This window comes from Staurois parvus, unplaced genomic scaffold (genome assembly GCF_062004578.1).
Source record: "Staurois parvus isolate SC_StPar_1 unplaced genomic scaffold, SC_StPar_1.0 ptg000151l, whole genome shotgun sequence".
NCBI lineage: Eukaryota > Metazoa > Chordata > Amphibia > Anura > Ranidae > Staurois > Staurois parvus.
In genome coordinates, this window is record NW_028317947.1 from 5,336,587 (window position 1) to 5,354,258 (window position 17,672).

General features: G+C 41.8%; 1 protein-coding gene and 1 long non-coding RNA gene across 2 annotated transcripts in view; both read right to left on the reverse strand.

Moving 5' to 3' along the window:
- LOC149463866 (delayed-rectifier potassium channel regulatory subunit KCNS1-like) overlaps window positions 1–2,887 on the reverse strand; it is a 29,444-nt gene extending 26,557 nt beyond the window's left edge. The window contains exon 1 of the mRNA XM_089674714.1: window positions 2,298–2,887. The gene's annotated coding sequence lies outside the window, so the exon portion shown is untranslated. The remainder of the gene's footprint in view (window positions 1–2,297) is intronic.
- An 8,104-nt stretch (window positions 2,888–10,991) lies between these two features.
- Window positions 10,992–17,226, reverse strand: LOC149463867 (uncharacterized). Its single transcript, XR_016312374.1, has 2 exons — window positions 17,087–17,226; window positions 10,992–11,315 (listed from the first exon to the last, which is right to left on the reverse strand). It is a non-coding gene; the product is annotated as an uncharacterized LOC149463867 (long non-coding RNA).
- Window positions 17,227–17,672: the final 446 nt, after the last annotated feature.

The following is a 17,672-nucleotide window of genomic DNA, read 5'->3' on the forward strand; positions in this document are numbered from 1 at the left end:
GAAGACAGCACATCACGCAGTAACTATTAAATATATTCAGTATTATAAAAAGCCTTCCCTATAGATGGGTCTACTTATGATGGTGCCCCAAGTGTTTGGTTATCAGTATAAAGTAAATATTCCTTACTTTGTAAATCTTCCTTTACAGATGGGTCTGTATATGTCAGTGCCCCAAGTGTTTGGTTGCCATTTCAAAATTATATATAGCATTTCATATTATACAAATCCTTTCCTACAGATGGGTCTGTCTACGTTGGTGCCCCAAGTGTTTGGTTACCATTATCAAGTATATTTCCTGTATTATATAAATCCTTTCCTACAGATGGGTCTGTCTACGTTGGTGCCCCAAGTGTTTGGTTACCATTATCAAGTATATTTCCTGTATTATATAAATCCTTTCCTACAGATGGGTCTCTTTATGTTGGTGCCCCAAGTGTTTCGTTACCATCACAAGGTATATTTTCCATATTATATCAATCCTTGCCAACAGATCGGTCTGCCTATATTGGTGCCCCAAGTGTTTGGTTACCATTGTAAAGTATATTTCCTGTATTATATAAATCCTTTCCTACAGATGGGTCTGTCTACGTTGGTGCCCCGTGTTTGGTTGCTGTTATAAAGTATATTTCCTGTATTTATAAATCTTTTCCTACAGATGGTATGCCTATGTTGGTGCCCTAAGTGTTTCGTTACCATCACAAGGTATATTTTCCATATTATATCAATCCTTGCCAACAGATGGGTCTGCCTATATTGGTGCCCCAAGTATTTGGTTACCATTACAAAGTATATTTCCTGTATTATATAAATCCTTTCCTACAGATGGGTCTGTCTACGTTGGTGCCCCAAGTGTTTGGTTGCTGTTATAAAGTATATTTCCTGTATTTATAAATCTTTTCCTACAGATGGTATGCTTATGTTGGTGCCCTAAGTGTTTCGTTACCATCACAAAGTATATTTTCTATATTATATCAATCCTTGTCAACAGATGGGTCTGCCTATATTGGTGCCCCAAGTGTTTGGTTACCATTATAAAGTATATTTCCTGTATTATATAAATCCTTTCCTACAGATGGGTCTGTCTGTGTTGGTGCCCCAAGTATTTGGTTACCATTATAAAGTATATTTCCCGTATTATATAAATCCTTTCCTACAGATGGGTTTGCCTATATTGGTGCCCCAAGTATATGGTTACCATTACAAAGTATATTTTCTATATTATATCAATCCTTTCCAACAGATCGGTCTGCCTATATTGGTGTCCCATGTATTTGGTTACCATTACAAAGTATATTTCCTGTATTATATAAATCCTTTCCTACAGATGGGTCTGCCTATATTGGTGCCCCAAGTGTTTGGTTACCATTACAAAATATATTTTCCATATTATATCAATCCTTTCCTACAGATGGGTCTGCCTATATTGGTGCCCCAAGTGTTTAGTTACCATTACAAAGTATATTTCCCGTATTATACAAATCCTTTCCTACAGATGGGTCTGCCTATATTGGTGCCCCAAGTGTTTGGTTACCATTACAAAGTATATTTTCCATAGTATATCAATCCTTTCCAACAGATGGGTCTGCCTATAGTGGTGCCCCAAGTGTTTGGTTACCATTACAAAGTATATTTTACATATTATTTCAATCCTTTCCAACAGATGGGTCTGTCTATGTTGGTACAAAAAGTTTTTAGTTACCATTACAAAGTATATTTTACATATTATATCAATCTTTCCCAACAGATGGGTCTGCCTATATTGGTGCCCCAAGTGTTTGGTTACCATTATAAAGTAGATATTCTATAATATATAAATCCTTACCTATAGATGGGTTTTCTTATGTTGGTGCCCCAAATGTTTGGTTACCATTATTCTAAGTTCAATAAATTTATCATTTCCAACTGATCTCAGTAAAATTAATTTAATTGTCCATGGACCCTAAAAATTGGTTGGGGACCCCACCTTGTGCCCTCTTCCAGTGTCTGGATATGCCAATTATAAATCGTTATGGGTAGGGTTGTTATATAAGATCTGAAAATGAAAACAAATCTTGCAGCACATCTAAGAAAATGCACAAATTCAGGTAAACATGACATATAACATTCCATCATCTGTTTATCATTCAACGTAGCATCCCGATGCTATGAAGAAAGGCAAATATAAGTTCTTATCTATACTAACAAGCCATCTCTATAGCACACACACAATATCATTTTCCCTTGATCAAACCCTAATTACTATAGTTGTATCTGGCATGTGGTTAATAATCAGCAAAACAGATCGCATTTTCACTTACCCATACATAGAATCCAGAATTCTTTGAGCAGCTTCTTCTTCATGGAACATCAAACAGTATATAGGATTTGCAGGCACTTTTTACTAAATCCAGCTTAGAAAAATAAGTTAAAATCCAATATTTGTTAGGAGCAGGAGGCTGTGAGAGTGAATGGTCGTGACTTTTAGCAAAAGAAGAAAGGTTTGAAGATGATGTGTTAAGGAGCCACTTAAAGAGCAATGCTTTTGTCGTCTTAGTCTCCCTTCAACGTTCGTAGGCTTGTAGTTAGATCTGGTTACTTAAATATTGATGTACTGTATGCACTTCCAGGCAGCTCCAAGTCTGCGCTCTTCTTTTGTAAATTTAAACAAGGCTGAGCAGTTAACCTCTTGATTGGAGAGGAGCAGAACGCTCACTGCTTTTTGACTGGGTGAAATTCTGCAAAAAAAAAAAATCTTTGTTGGATTTTAAAGGGAGTTTCCAGAGAAAACTGGAAATCCCATTTGTTTAGAAGTCCTCCGTGTAAAACGTCTAGATTTTCTGGAACAGAGATTTGCAATTACAGGGCTCTCTCACATTATGTGCAGTGACCTGTGTTTTTTCGCACTGGATAATCAATATCTTGAGAAAACAACTACACCCTTTTGAGTCACAGTCACATATTGTACACATGACTACAACTATCAGAAGTGTTCAGACAAATATAACTGCTAAATGCAAGGATGTTACCGAAAGTAATGCAAAAGTTTTATTAACTTACATAACAGGTCCCTCAAATTTCACGTTAGTCTGGTAAATTCCTCTATGGTCTTCTTCTTCTTAGTTTTCATTGCAGGTAAATAATGGACTTCAAACAGAAGTAACATGCTGGGATGAAAGGCCACAGAGGTCACAAAGGCCAAATCCGATGGGTGGGGCAAAACGCGTCAGAAATCGTGTCTAGAACATTGGCTGCGGCCATCCCATATACCTCATATGTGTGACTCCCAGGGTTGGTTCTGAGTGCCGTCCGTTTCTCCCATCCCATTTAAATTACTGGAATGACTTTGGGACCCTTCTCCATCCTCTTCCTTTGCCAACGGGGTGACTCTTCCACATATCCAGCTTCAGTGCGGCGCCACCAAGTTTTTCTTACGGTTCACAGAAGTAATGTGCTGTCACTGAGTTCTTGACGAAGGCGGGGTGCAGGCTCTCCGACATCCACAGAAGACTACAGAATGTTTATAGGAGATGACACCATTGACAAGAGTCACCAATGACAAGTCATTGCTCTTGTTAATGGTGTCATCTCTGTAAACATTCTGTAGTCTTCTGTAGATGTCCTGCAGCCTACACCCCACCTTTGTCAAGACCTCAATGATGGCATGTTGTTGCTTCTGCCTGGAATCCATTGTTTACCTGCAATGTAAAAGAAGAAAAAGAGTTACTATGGAGGAAGAGTTACCAACATGAAATTTGGACAACCTATGTACGTTAATACAAAAGTTATGTCTACTTTTGCATTACTTGCAGTACAACTCACATATTATATGCTAACAGTTAGGGTCATCCCCCTTTCTTGTAGCTGTGAGCTAAAAGACTGACCACCAGGGGCAGACTGACCATTTGGAAACTCGGGCACTGCCCTTGGGCCCGGGGTCAGTAGGGGGCCCCATGAGATGCCTCTGGTACCTTTTTCATAGGCTTTTTTGAGTTTGGGCAAGGACACAGGGGCCCCATGATCCCCTATTGCCCAGGGACCCCATGAGTTGTCAGTCCTCCCCTGCTGACCACCGTCTGCTTAACAGACATTGTTTATTGGTTATTAGAAAACCTGTTATCACTAACTTATTTATTACAGGTACTTATATAGAGCAATTTATGCAGTGCATTACATATATATTGTACATTCCCATCAGTCCCTAACCCTCAAGGGGCGTACAATCTAAGGTCCCCAACTCACATTCATACATACACATACTAGGGACAATTTAGACAAGAGCCAATTAACCTACCAGCATGTCTTTGGAGTGTGGCAGGAAACCCACGCAGGCACAAGGAGAACATGCAAATGCCCTGCAGGTAGCGCCGTGGTTGGTATTCAAACCAACGACCCAAGTACTGCTAGGCGAAAATGCTCAGCACCGTGCTGCCCATTAACTTAACTGTATGCCATGCTATCAAACTGACCAATGTTATCTTTGGATTGACCTCATGGACAAATTTTCCGATCACCATCACTGTCAACTGCATTCTCATACTCAAAAATAAAGTTAAAAACAAAAAGGAAAGAAAATATGCTCATTAATCAGAAAATTAAATGTCCTATTTATAGTATATACCAAAACTTCTATTTACTATCTGGTAATATTTCTGAAAAATCTCAATTATTAATAACTGCCACAGTTGGCTTAATACAGTGCTTGTGCTGTCCGCAGCTCGTACAGCGAGTAACCTCTCCAGCCAATTTAAAGAAGCGGTTTGCGCTGCGTTACTTTAACTGACAATTGCGCGGTCATGCAACACTGCACCCAAATTAAATTTGTGTCCTTTTTTCCCACAAATTGAGCTTTCTTTTGGTGGTATTTGATCGCCTGTGCGGTTTTTATTTTTTGTGCTATAAAAAAAAGGCTGACAATTTTGAGGAAAAAAAACAATATTTTGGACTTTTTGCTATAAAACATGTCCAGTAAAAAAATTTAAAAATCAAATTTTGTCATAAATTTAAGCCAAAATGTATTCTGCGACATGTCTTTGCTAAAAAAAATCCCAATACGTGTAAATTAATTGGTTTATGTGAAAGTTATAGAGTTTACAAATGGCGGGAAAGATACCGGGATTTTTTTAAAATTTATTTTATTTATTTATTTCAGGTACTTATATAGTGCTGTCAATTTATGCAGCGCTTTACACATATATATTGTACATTCACATCAGTCCCTAACCCTCAAGGGGTGTATAATTAAGATCCCTAACTCACATTCATACATACACATACTAGGGCCAATTTAGACAGGAGCCAATGAACCTACCAGCATGTCTTTGGAGTGTAGGAGGAAACCGGAGTACCCGGAGGAAACCCACGCAAGCACAGGGAGAACATGCCAACTCCAGGCAGGTGGTGCCGTAGCTGGGATACTAACTAACAATCCCAGTACTGCCAGGCGGAAGTGCTAACCATTTAGCCACTGTGCTGCCCATTTTATAATAATAATGGCAGCGATCAGCGACTTATGGAGGGACTGCGGGACTGCGGTGGACATTTTGACACTGGGGGGGAACTGACTTGGGGTCACTGACATCCCCAGTGACACCAATACAGTGATCAGTGAAAAAAAAAAAAAACACTGACACTGTACTAATGGCACTGGGGGAGGAAAGGGTTAACATTTTTATTCAATCAAAGGGTTAACTGTGTGAGGGGAGTGTTTTACTAGTGGGCGGGGGGTGTGTACTTCACAGGAACACACTGATCCTGAGAGCTAAACTCCACTCTCAGGAGCAGTGTGCTGGGAACTGACAGGGAGAAGAGCTGCACTGTAAACACTGCAGCCGTGCTACCTGTCAAAATATTTTCTACTTCCTGTTATAAAACGTCCAATAAACATTTAAAAAAAAAAATCTAATTTCTTCATAAGTTTAGGCCAAAATTTATTCTGCTTCATGTCTTTGGTAACCCCCCCCCAATAAGCACAGTTGTGTTCAAAATAATTGTTTTGCACAGTTTTTTTTAATTGTTTTGCACAGTTGTGTTAAAAAAACTCAGAACTCTGTGCTGCGATTGGACACAGCCGATCAGCAGGTTTCAGCCAAAATCTCAGTCTAAAACCTGCTGACAAACTCATGTTGTGTCCAATCACAGCACAGATCAGCAGGGAGTGCCTGTATGCACGCCTGAAAACCCGGAAGTAGGCGGCTATGTACATGTACATTGACGAGCTTGCAACTGCCGCCTGTCCACTCGTATTAAATATGATGTGAGCGGGGGGCAAGTGGTTAAAGAGGAGCCATTATCACAAATATTTCAGTAAAGGCACATTTAGAAATGTTAATAATAGCAATCTGCAAACGGATACTTATAGATCACACGTGTCAAGCACAAGGTCTGGGGCCAAATCCAGCCTGCCAGGACATTTCATGTAGGACAGAAAAAAAGGTGGAGGGTGGAGCTTTCTGTGACGTTACCTTGTTCTGGCCGGTGGTCTGACACCACGGGAATATTAAATGTTTTCACTTACTTTATGCACCTTATCTATGTAAGTGCAATACTTTAATACATTTTTTGCTGGTTTATTGGGTCCAGGGGCGGACTGACCATTTGGAAACTCGGGCACTGCCCGTGGGCCCGGGGTCTTTGATTTTTCCTTCCACATTAACTACAATTAATTGTGCCAAAGTGTCTCCCCGATTTTCTCAATTCCCCCCCCCCAAAAAAAGAATATTCTTACAGAAAGATTTACTAAAGCTGGTGCACCTGTGTATAGTAACCAGGGGCGGACTGACCATTTGGAAGCTTGGGCACTGCCCGAGGGCCTGGGGTCTGTAGGGGGCTCCATGAGATGTCCCTGGTACCTTTTTCATAGGCTTTTTTGAGTTTGGCCCATGATCCCCTATTGCCCAGGGGCCCCATGAGTTGTCAGTCCACCCCTGATTGGGTCTCACTATGAAGTTTTCTTCTTCTGTTTTAAACCTTTACTTGCATGATGTGAAGAGTTGTCTGATGTGATGGAATCGTTCAAGTGAACCTGCAGTTGTACATTCATCTCCTATTCATCTCCTTGATACGGCTAACTAGGGTTTCAGTGTGGGATCTGGACACCATCTGCTCGTTTGATTTCTTGGTTGGAGATCAGAGTGTCTGGTAAGAGGCTGATTTTTTTTCTTTTGTGTCAAGCATTTGTGGACACCTATGCACTTTCCGTTGGAGGATTTCTTTAGCACACAACACTGTGTTATTGGATTTTGGGCCTTTTAATTATTTAATATATGAATGTGGACTTATATCATTTCAATTAATTTATGCACATTTTTTATGCAGCAGTATTTATTTGATTTATTATTGTTTATGATTTTTTAGTGTACAGCAACACTGTAGCATTTAATGCAAAATGGGTCAGTTAATTTGCAGCATTGATCCATCTCTCTTGTCTCTAGCTCTCCATTATCTTCCATTACATGTCAATAGACCCTAGCAGTTGATGTCTTCATTTACCATGAAGAGAGAAGAAGAGGTCTTCTATGAGATTCACAGGCAACCTTCAGCTTGGCCACAAACAGATTTTTGGAAGCTGTTATTCAGATATCAGGAAAGTTGACACATAGATGCATAGAAACACTTTAGAAGAAAACAAACTGTAGGTACAGACACAGACAGACCAATAAATACACAACTGAACCATGGGAACTATCCTTCCTTCCGAAAAATGATAATACTTTCCAGCTAGTTATGTAATATAGACACAACAAAAGGTACTTACCAACTGTGATACTATATGGTCATGAGGGTGACTGACTGATATTCTCCTAATTTCTTTGGAAATTTTATTAATTGCACTTACCTCTGTCCTGCTCCTATTGAGGTAGAGCTCTTGGAAAGCCCTGAGTGCAGTGGACCTTTTATCCAAAAACCTCTTTTTTTTTTTTTTTTTATTTAACTGCTTGCTGACCACCTTATAGCAGAAATACTGCTACAGGGCAGCACGGGTACGCAAAATCACGTGTATATATACGTGATTTTGCAGTTCCAGGTAGGGGTTGTGCGCGAGTTACCCACGCCGCCATTCACGGCCTTGGCTATCAAGCACCGGGTCCCGGATGGTGATTACTCGTTGGCACCTGGTGATCGCCGAGTATTACCAACGGGGGGGGAGATAACTGTATGTAAACAATACAGTTCTCTCCCCTGTCAGCTCCAGCACGCTGCTTTGTATGGCTCGGTATAGCAGAGCCATACAAAGCAGTGTGCTTACAGTTAACCCTTTGATCGCCCCAGATGTCAACCCCTTCCTGCCCAGTGCCATTAGTACAGTGTCAGCAGGGGCGGACTGACCATTTGGAAACTTGGGCACTGCCCGAGGGCCCGGGGTCAGTAGGGGGCCCCATGAGATGCCCCTGGTACCTTTTTCATAGGCTTTTTTGAGTTTGGGCAAGGACACAGGGGCCCCATGATCCCCTATTGCCCGGGGACTCCATGAGTTGTCAGTCCGCCCCTGAGTGTCAGTGCCTTTTATTAGCACTGATCACTGTATTGGTGTCACTGGGGATGTCAGTGACACCAAGTCAGTCCCCCCCCCCCCGCCCCAGTGTCAGAATGCCCGCTGCAGTCCTGCTATAAGTCACTGATCGCCGCCATTACTAGTAAAAAAAAATTTGTTTTAAATTCCAGCGTATATACCACCATTTGTAAATACTATAACTTTCACGTAAACCAATTAATTTATATGTATTGGGATTTTTTTTAGCAAAGACATGGAGCAGAATACATTTTGGCCTAAATTTATGATGAAATTTAAATTTTAAATTTTTTTATTGGACATGTTCAATAGCAAAAAGTCAAAAATATAGTTTTTTTCTCAAAATTGAAAGAAAACAAAACAAAAAACGCACGGGAGATCAAATACCACTGAAAGAAAGCTCTATTCATGGAAAAAAGGATGTAGATTTATTCTGGGTGCAGCGTTGCATGACCGCGCAATTATCAGTTAATACCCATTATTATTATTAACCGCTTGCCGACTGCCTCCCGTAGGAGTACTGCGGTAGAGTGGCTCTCCTGTGTCAATCTAGTGCACAATCCAGCACTTCCGGGTAGGGCACGCGCCATTGTGCAGTGATTAGTCACAGCACAAGCCAATCAGCGGATGCCGGCCAATGATTGACCGCCGGCATCTGCTGATCAGAGCTCTTCCCTGTCAGCAGGGAATAAAAACCAGCACATCCTTTAGTGAAAGCACCTCACAGTACACATACAAACACTGGTTAGGCACACATTTAACCCTTTGCTCGCTCTAGATGTTTAACCCCTTCCCAGCCAGTGTCATTAGTACAGTGATTAGTGTATATTTTTAGCACTGATCACTGTTATAGTGTCACTGGTTCCCACAAAGTGTCAGTTAGTGTCAGATTGCCCAACATACTATCGCAGTCCCGCTATGAATTGCTGATCCCTGCCATTACTAATATTGAAAAAAAAAAATAAACATTCCAGTATATATACCATCGTTTGTCACCAAGATAGCTAGTGCAGGGATATCTCCCTATAAAGGGCACAAAACACAAAATATCTGTATTTAGGAAATGTACCTTTCCTGGGCAGTCATTTCTAGAATTGCTGCAGTACTAGGTATCACAGGCTTTTAGGACCATAGTTCTGGAATGGTAGCAAATTTTGTGCTATTGAGTCTGTATGTCCTTTCTGACTACCACTAGTAGTTTCCTGCAGTGGTGCTTATAGCTGGGATAGGCTATAAAAGCTTTGAGAATAACCTGGGCTTTGGTCTGGGAGGATATATGCAAATTGTTATGCTGTGTGGGCCTGCGTGCTATGAAGCCTAGCACAGAATTCTTTAAGTTGCCCTGTGTGGTCGAGGAGGGTATGCTTCCAAGGTGGAAGAGCCTGATGGATGTCTGCTGGCGTGGTGAGGTCCATTTTCTCCAGGCTTCGGCCTGGGGAGTATATGTACAAATTGTTGTGATGTGTGGATCTGAGTGCTAGGAAGCCTAGCACAGACGTCTTTAAGTTGCCCTGCGTGGTCATGGAGGGTGTGTTTCCATTGTAGAAGATCCTTATAGATGTCTGCTGACCTGTTGAGGTAGGAAGATCCTTACAGATGCCTGCTGACCTGTTGAGGTCTATTTCCTGGGGAGTCTTTGGCCTGGGGAGGATATGTACAAATGGTCTATTTCCTGGGGAGTCTTTGGCCTGGGGAGGATATGTACAAATTGTTGTGATGTGTGGACCTGAGTGCTAGGAAGCCTAGAGCAGAATTCTTTAAGTTGCCCTGTGTAGTCGAGGAGGGTATGCTTCCAAGGTGGAAGAGCCTGATAGATGTCTGCTGGCCTGGTGAGGTCTATTTTCTCTAGGCTTCGGCCTGGGGAGGATATGTACAAATTGTTGTGAGGTGTGATGTGTGGATCTGAGTGCTAGGAAGCCTAGCACAGACGTCTTTAAGCTGCCTTGCATGGTCAAGGAGGGTGTGTTTCCATTGTAGAAGATCCTTATAGATGTCTGCTGACCTGTTGAGGTCTATTTCCACTGGGCTTCAGCCTGGGGAGGATGTGTGCAAATTGTTGTGCAGTGTGGTCCTATAGAACCTAGCACAGAATTCTTTAAGCTGCCATACCTGGTCGAAAAGGGTGTTTCTAAGGTGGAAGAATCCAATGGTGGTCTGCTAGAATGGATCGGTGACTGCCCTCCGGGGATCCTGGTACTATCTTGTGCTAAAGGATTCTGGAAGCCCTCAATGCTAATGGAGACCTAGCTCTATCCTTCTCTCCCTGTTAAACTGAAGCAATAAAACTTGCAAATACTAAAGTGACTGGTGCCCTTCTCTGTCACGTGATGCTCTCCACTGTGGCCATGGATCACCAAGAGGTAAATGCTAGCCTTCTCCCTGCCACTTCTCTACCTTATGCAGGAGGGGCGCTACACACTGAAAGAGGTTCTCTTACCCACTCTATAGAAAACAAAAAAGGTTTGTTCTTTGGAACCTTTAGACAGCAGACAAACAGCAAGAATGATATTCAGTACTTTTTATATACATTTGGCAATTTTACACTCGATCCTTTTGAGTCTTCATAGCAGGCTTCACCATAGAACGTTAAACAAATAATATTCCACAATAACTCTTTATAGAATGGGGTTCCTCAGTACCAGTTTGTACATGTGATCATGAATCTCATATCGTCCACTTTCTTTTCCCCCATCTGTAGTTGGGGTGCACTGTCTTCAGACTTTGGAGGGACTTGGGAATCCTCTTGTTCCTTAGTTGCAACTTTTGATCCATAATCAGCAGCCTTCAGGATGCTTTCGCCTTGCTGATGTTTATTTTTTTCCATTATCTGTAGAAGAATTATATACAACGTGCAATCAGTTGTAAGTAGGTTACACTCCCAAATTATCACAAAAACTGCAAACATCTATTGCATCACTTTCATTTTTCAGATTGTATATTGTTACTTAAGGGGTAACTTTACTTTTGTATAAAAAAAAAAAATATATAGCATATACAATAGCTACTCAAGCAGGGGCAGACTGACCATTCGAGCACTCGGGCACTACTCGAGGGCCAGGGATTACTAGCAGGCCCCATAAAATGCCCCTGGTACCTTTTTATAGGCTTTTTTGGGTGTGTTTTGAGTGTGCAAGGACACAGGGGCCCCATGATCCCCAATTGCCCGGGGGCCCCATGAGTTGTCAGTCCACCCCAGTGGAAATAGACCTCAAAAAAGCCTATGAAAAAGCTACCAGGGCATCTCATGGGACCCCCTACTGACCCCGGGCCCTCGGGTAGTGCCTGAGTTTCCAAATGGTCAGTCCGCCCCTGGTCCGCCCCTGTACTCAAGCCATATATAGTTATGTTATTAAAAATTACCATTCCATTTCAATCTGCAGCCATTGTAATTTTCTGTAAAAATTGAATGCAATATGGCAACCTGGAAGCGTTTTGTACACTGCTGATGCAAAGAATGCCTCCAAAAATATAATTTCCTTGTGTGATTGGCTCATTGATTTTCACAGAAGTCTGCACTAAAATACAAGTCAGATTTTAGGCATCCTCTGCAACAGAAATTTCAGTTTTGGGGAGATACTCCCTAAGGGTTAACTACTTCTAAAGGGATGCAGACACTGCAACTTTCCTCATTAGTACACAGAGTGCACCAGGTGATTATAATGAACCAGACTCTCCCATTTAGAATCTGTCTGAAAAGGACATGGTGAAATAAACAACTATTCCTTCAGAGCAGAAACAGGTAGGAATGTGCAACAAATTTGTTCATATCCTTACAATGTACATTGATTACCTAGAGGGGAATGTTTTTCGTTTCTCAACAAAAGTGGAGTTACTCTTTAAGTATAGAGCAGAGTGAGTTTGCTGTTGCATGTCTGGAAACAGGTACCAAGGGCCGGTGCACTACCGTAATGCTTTGGTGAAAAGTTGAAGAACTTAAGGCCTGTCTACCAATGGTATCCTATAGTATTTGGGTTCTCACAGTTATACGTCAGCATCAGATTGAAGTGAATGACTGGCCTATATCCCTGTTTTATGACATAGGCACACAAATTATGTGCCAGTACAACAAAGGCCACACTTGGAGGACAAGACTGACAAATGTGTGACATAGGAGAGCTGTATCGGTCCAAACATCTGCCCAGCCCACTTCTTTGTCCTTATGGATAGGATCTGACCTATCAAAATCCTGGTGGCAGTTAGTGAAGTATACAATACAGGCAGTGGAAGAGTACTCTGCATACAACGTGACACTGCCAGACAGTGAAGAAGTGTGGGGGTAGAGTGAAGAAACCAGATGAAGGGCCAAGCACTAGAGAAACTTGTTGGAAAAGTGGCAGTCTCTACTGAAGTGGTGATCAGTGGAGAAGTGCATGGGTACAGTGGCGACCAATATAGGGACCGGATGTGGCTCTAGGGCTAGATAGGGACAGTCAAAAGGCTGGATGTGGCCCAAGGGCTTAATAGGGACAGCCAAGGTGCTGGATGTGGCCTAAGGGCTGGATATGGACAACGAAGGGGCCGGATGTGGCTCAAGGGCTAGATAGGGACAGTCAAAGGGCTGGATGTGACCCAAGGACCTAATAGGGACAGCCAAGGGGCCGGATGAGGCCCAAGGGCTGGATATGGACAGCGAAGGGGCCGGATGTGGCTCAAAGGCTAGATAGGGACAGTCAAAGGGCTGGATGTGGCCCAAGGGCTTAATAGGGACAGCCAAGGTGCTGGATGTGGCCTAAGGGCTGGATATGGACAACGAAGGGGCCGGATGTAGCTCTAGGGCTAGATAGGGACAGTCAAAGGGCTGGATGTGACCCAAGGACCTAATAGGGACAGCCAAGGGGCTGGATGAGGCCCAAGGGCTGGATATGGACAGCGAAGGGGCCGGATGTGGCTCAAAGGCTAGATAGGGACAGTCAAAGGGCTGGATGTGGCCCAGGGGCTTAATAGGGACAGCCAAGGTGCTGGATGTGGCCCAAGGGCTGGATATGGACAGCCAAGGGGCCGGATGTGGCTCAAGGGCCCGAAAGGAACAGCCAAAGGGCTGGATGTGGCCCAAGGACCTAATAGGGACAGCCAAGGTGCTGGATGTTGCCCAAGGGTTGGATATGGACAGTCAAGGGGCTGGATGTGGCCCAAGGACCTAATAGGGACCGCCAAGGGGTCGGATGAGGCCAAAGGGCAGCAATTTTCCCAGATCTGATTTAAGGCTAATCTTTTTTGAAGCATGCCCTCTAGTAAAGGTTATTCAATAATTCACACGAAGAGATAATATACAAAATATATGAAGATATAATAGCACGTCTATCTGTATCTTCTGCACAGGTTATCAAATATATATATCAGTTTAAACAACCACATCCTTAGAATTAAAATGAACCATAATATCTAGTAAACGCATGTTAACCACATACTGTACCATAACTCCATGTGCCATCTCATGGAAAAAAAGGGAATTACAACATCAAAATGTCAGATGAGAAAGTGATTCAATGTATGTATAAGGTGCAAAATGCGGTGCACACTTCAGTCAGTAGACGTCCCACCGAGGGCTCAATCACACGGGCATATGCGTATTTTCTACATGGAATGCAGTTTTTGTAGACAGATCCTGCCTAAAATACACACCTACAGTACTTATTATTAGACACGTATGAATGCTATAATTCTTTGTAAGATTTGATGTGTGTATGCACATACGTGTTTAGACACATACATGCATAAAATCTGCACATATGTATGACCCCAGACTTAGCTGTGTCCTACTATTTTGTACACTGCTGAACATAGCGCACATTTTTGTTTCTAGACGCAGATCTATGCATGAGCGTTCAATCATACGAAACTATGTATATTTTGTGCAGGTTTTTGCTTGTAGAGCTAACAGAAGATCCTGCATAAAATATGCATCTAAAGTATGTACAATTATGTCGCATAAAATCCTTCTAGTGCATATGCGTATATGTGCTTTCCCATATGGAAGAAAAATATATCTAAAATATATTTAAAAAATATTCTTCCCAAATATATTGACCTATATTTGAAATGCTACAATTTTGGCCGTATTCAATATATATCAATATATATATATATATACTCTGCATGTTGAAATGCGTTTTTTATATATTACAATATATTCGAAAAATATTGTTAAAAATATATTTTTTTAAATATATTCAGTTTTTTTTTACATATAAAAAAGTAATTTTAACATATATTTTTACATATATTTGTAAATGCATTACAAAAATGTAGATTTGTATTTTTAAAGACATACAGTGTATTTGAAACGTATTTTTAAAAATATTTGTCATATATTTTGTAATAAAAACGCATTTCAACATGCAGAATATATGTATATAGTTATTGAAATATATTGAATATGGCCAAAATTGTAGCATTTCAAATATATGTCAATATATTTGGGAAGAATATTTTTAAAATATATTTCAAATATATTTTTCTTTTATGTGGGTACAGGTGTAAAATCTGCAGGTATGTACAGCCTTAGATGCAGCGTTGTCCTACTTTTTTTGTAAAAGCGATGCACATTTTTGTTTGTAGACTGTTTGTAATGAGGGTTTATTCACATGGGGCGTATGCATATTTTCTGCATGGAACACAGGTTTTTTTCTGGCAGAAAAAGCAGAAGATCATGCGTAAAATACGCACCTAGGTACTCGCATTTAGATGCGTACAACTTGTCTAGTAACTTATCAGGCCCCATGCAGAAATCACATTTCAGGAACGAGTGTTCCTACTTGCAATTTTAACCATGTGGCGCCAAGTGCACGTAAATATGTGGGCTCTTGGTGGCTGGGCCTTGGCACCAAGGAGCCACATATTTGTGTACCCAATGTAAACAAATCTATCTTTCTACTCCTCACCTCACCCCTTCAGTCTCCACTCGCATTACTAACCTACTAAGTGACATATCGGCATGGATGTCACTCCACTTCCTCAAACTCAATCTTTCCAAAATGGAGCTCATACTATTCCCTCCAGCCTGTGCCCCCTCCCCTGACTTCTCCATCAAGATCAATAACACAACCATCAGTCCCTCCCCTCACGCCAGGGTACTAGGTGTAATCCTAGACTCCCATCCATCCTTTCAGCCCCAAATCCAATCACTGTCCAAATCGTGTAGACTTCACCTCCGCAACATCTCCAAGATACGACCGTTCCTAACCTCGGAAACCACTAAGCAACTTATCCACTTCCTTGTTATATCCCGCCTTGACTATTGTAACTCCCTCCTCATTGGCCTACCTCATCGCAGGCTATCCCCTCTTCAGTCTATCATGAATGCTGCCGCTTACTAACTGTTCTGTATCTGCCACCCCTCTCTGCCAATCCCTCCACTGGCTTCTGATTGCCCAACGGATAAAATTCAAAACATTAACAATAACATATAAAGCCATTTATAACTCTGCTCCAAATTATATCACTGATCTTGTCTCCAAATATCACCCGAACCATACTCTCCGCTCCTCCCATGGCCTCCTGTTCTCTAGCTCTCTTGTCTCCTCATCCCATGCTTGTCTCCAGGACTTCTCCAGAGCCTCCCCCATCCTCTGGAACTCTCTACTCCAATCTATCTGACTATAGCCTACTTTTAGGCGATCTCTGAAAACCTATCTCTTCTGGGAAGCCTATCCCACTTTCAGCTAATAACCAAATCTTCTACCAGTCCATCCCCCACAGTTATTACCTTTTGTACCACCATCCCCTCCCTTTTAGATTGTAAGCTCCAAGGATTAGGACCCTCCTATCCCTCTTGTATTGAACTGTATTGTTGCTGTATTGTCTCCTGTTATATTGTAAAGCACTGAGCAAACTGTCGGCGCTATATAAATCCTGTATAATAATAGTAATTTATTGTCTCCTTCTCCCATGCTCGTCTCCAGGAATTCTTCAGTCTATCATGAACGCTGCTGCCAGACTCATCCACCTTACTAACCGTTCCGTATCCGCCATCCCTCTCTGCCAATCCCTCCACTGGCTTCCCATTGCCCAACGGATAAAATTCAAAACATTAACAATAACATATAAAACCATTTATAACATTTCTCCAAATTACATCACCAATCTTGTCTCCAAATAACACCCAAACCGTACTCTCCGCTCCTCCCATGGCCTTCTGTTCTCTACCTCCCTTGTCTCCTCCTTCCATACTTGTCTCCAGGACTTCTCCAGGAGCCTAACCCATCCTCTGGAACTCTCTACTCCAATCTATCTGACTATAGCCTACTAATTTTTAGGAGATCTCTGAAAACCTATCTCTTCAGGGAAGCCTATCCCGCCTTCAGCTAATAACCAAATCTTTTGTTTCTCCTATCAGTTCATCCCCCACAGTTACTACCTTTTGTATCACTTGCCCCTCCCTTTTAGATTGTAAGCTCCAAGGATCAGGGCCCTCCTAACCCTCTTGTATTGAACTGTATTGTTGCTGTATTGTCTCCCTTTATATTGTAAAGTGCTGAGCAAACTGTTGGCACTATATAAATCCTGAATAATAATAATAAGTGCTCAATCCAGGGTTTATGTACAGGGGATATGCTTGCTGATCTTCCCCATGCAAGTCGGTGTGAATGGAAGACCTACTCAGCATTTGAAATGTGTCTTTGTCCACCGAGCCTTCCTCAATGGGATTGTTCAGGAAGGACACGAATCAAGTGCAATGTCTGCTCTTTCCTCTAATCATGCTGCACGGCCTTGTTTGTGGATTTCACTCACCAGCACGCCCAGCGTAGGCCGTGTATGTGACTCCTTTCCTCTTCCTGCTTCCCTTTACTGTCATGGAAGTGACACCTAAAGGCCCCGCACAGAACAGCAAGATTCACTGAGCCGTACGTGCTGAACAGCCCTGGATATCCACCCTATAATATCATGTTCCTTTAGTTTCTATTATGAATACTGCCGCCAGAAAGGTTAAAGAGTTAATCAGGATATAATAGATCTGTTGTGATATACTGACATACGTATCTACTAGAAAGTTTCTGTTACCCTGCAGAGGATTTCCCCCCCTTCCTGACCAGGCCATTTTTTTTGCGATTCAGCGCTGCGTTTCTTTAACTGACAGTTGCGCAGTCATGCAACACTGTACACAATTTAAATTTATGACCTTTTTTTCCCCACAAATAGAGCTTTCTTTCAGTCATATTTTATCACCTCTGCATTTTTTATTTTT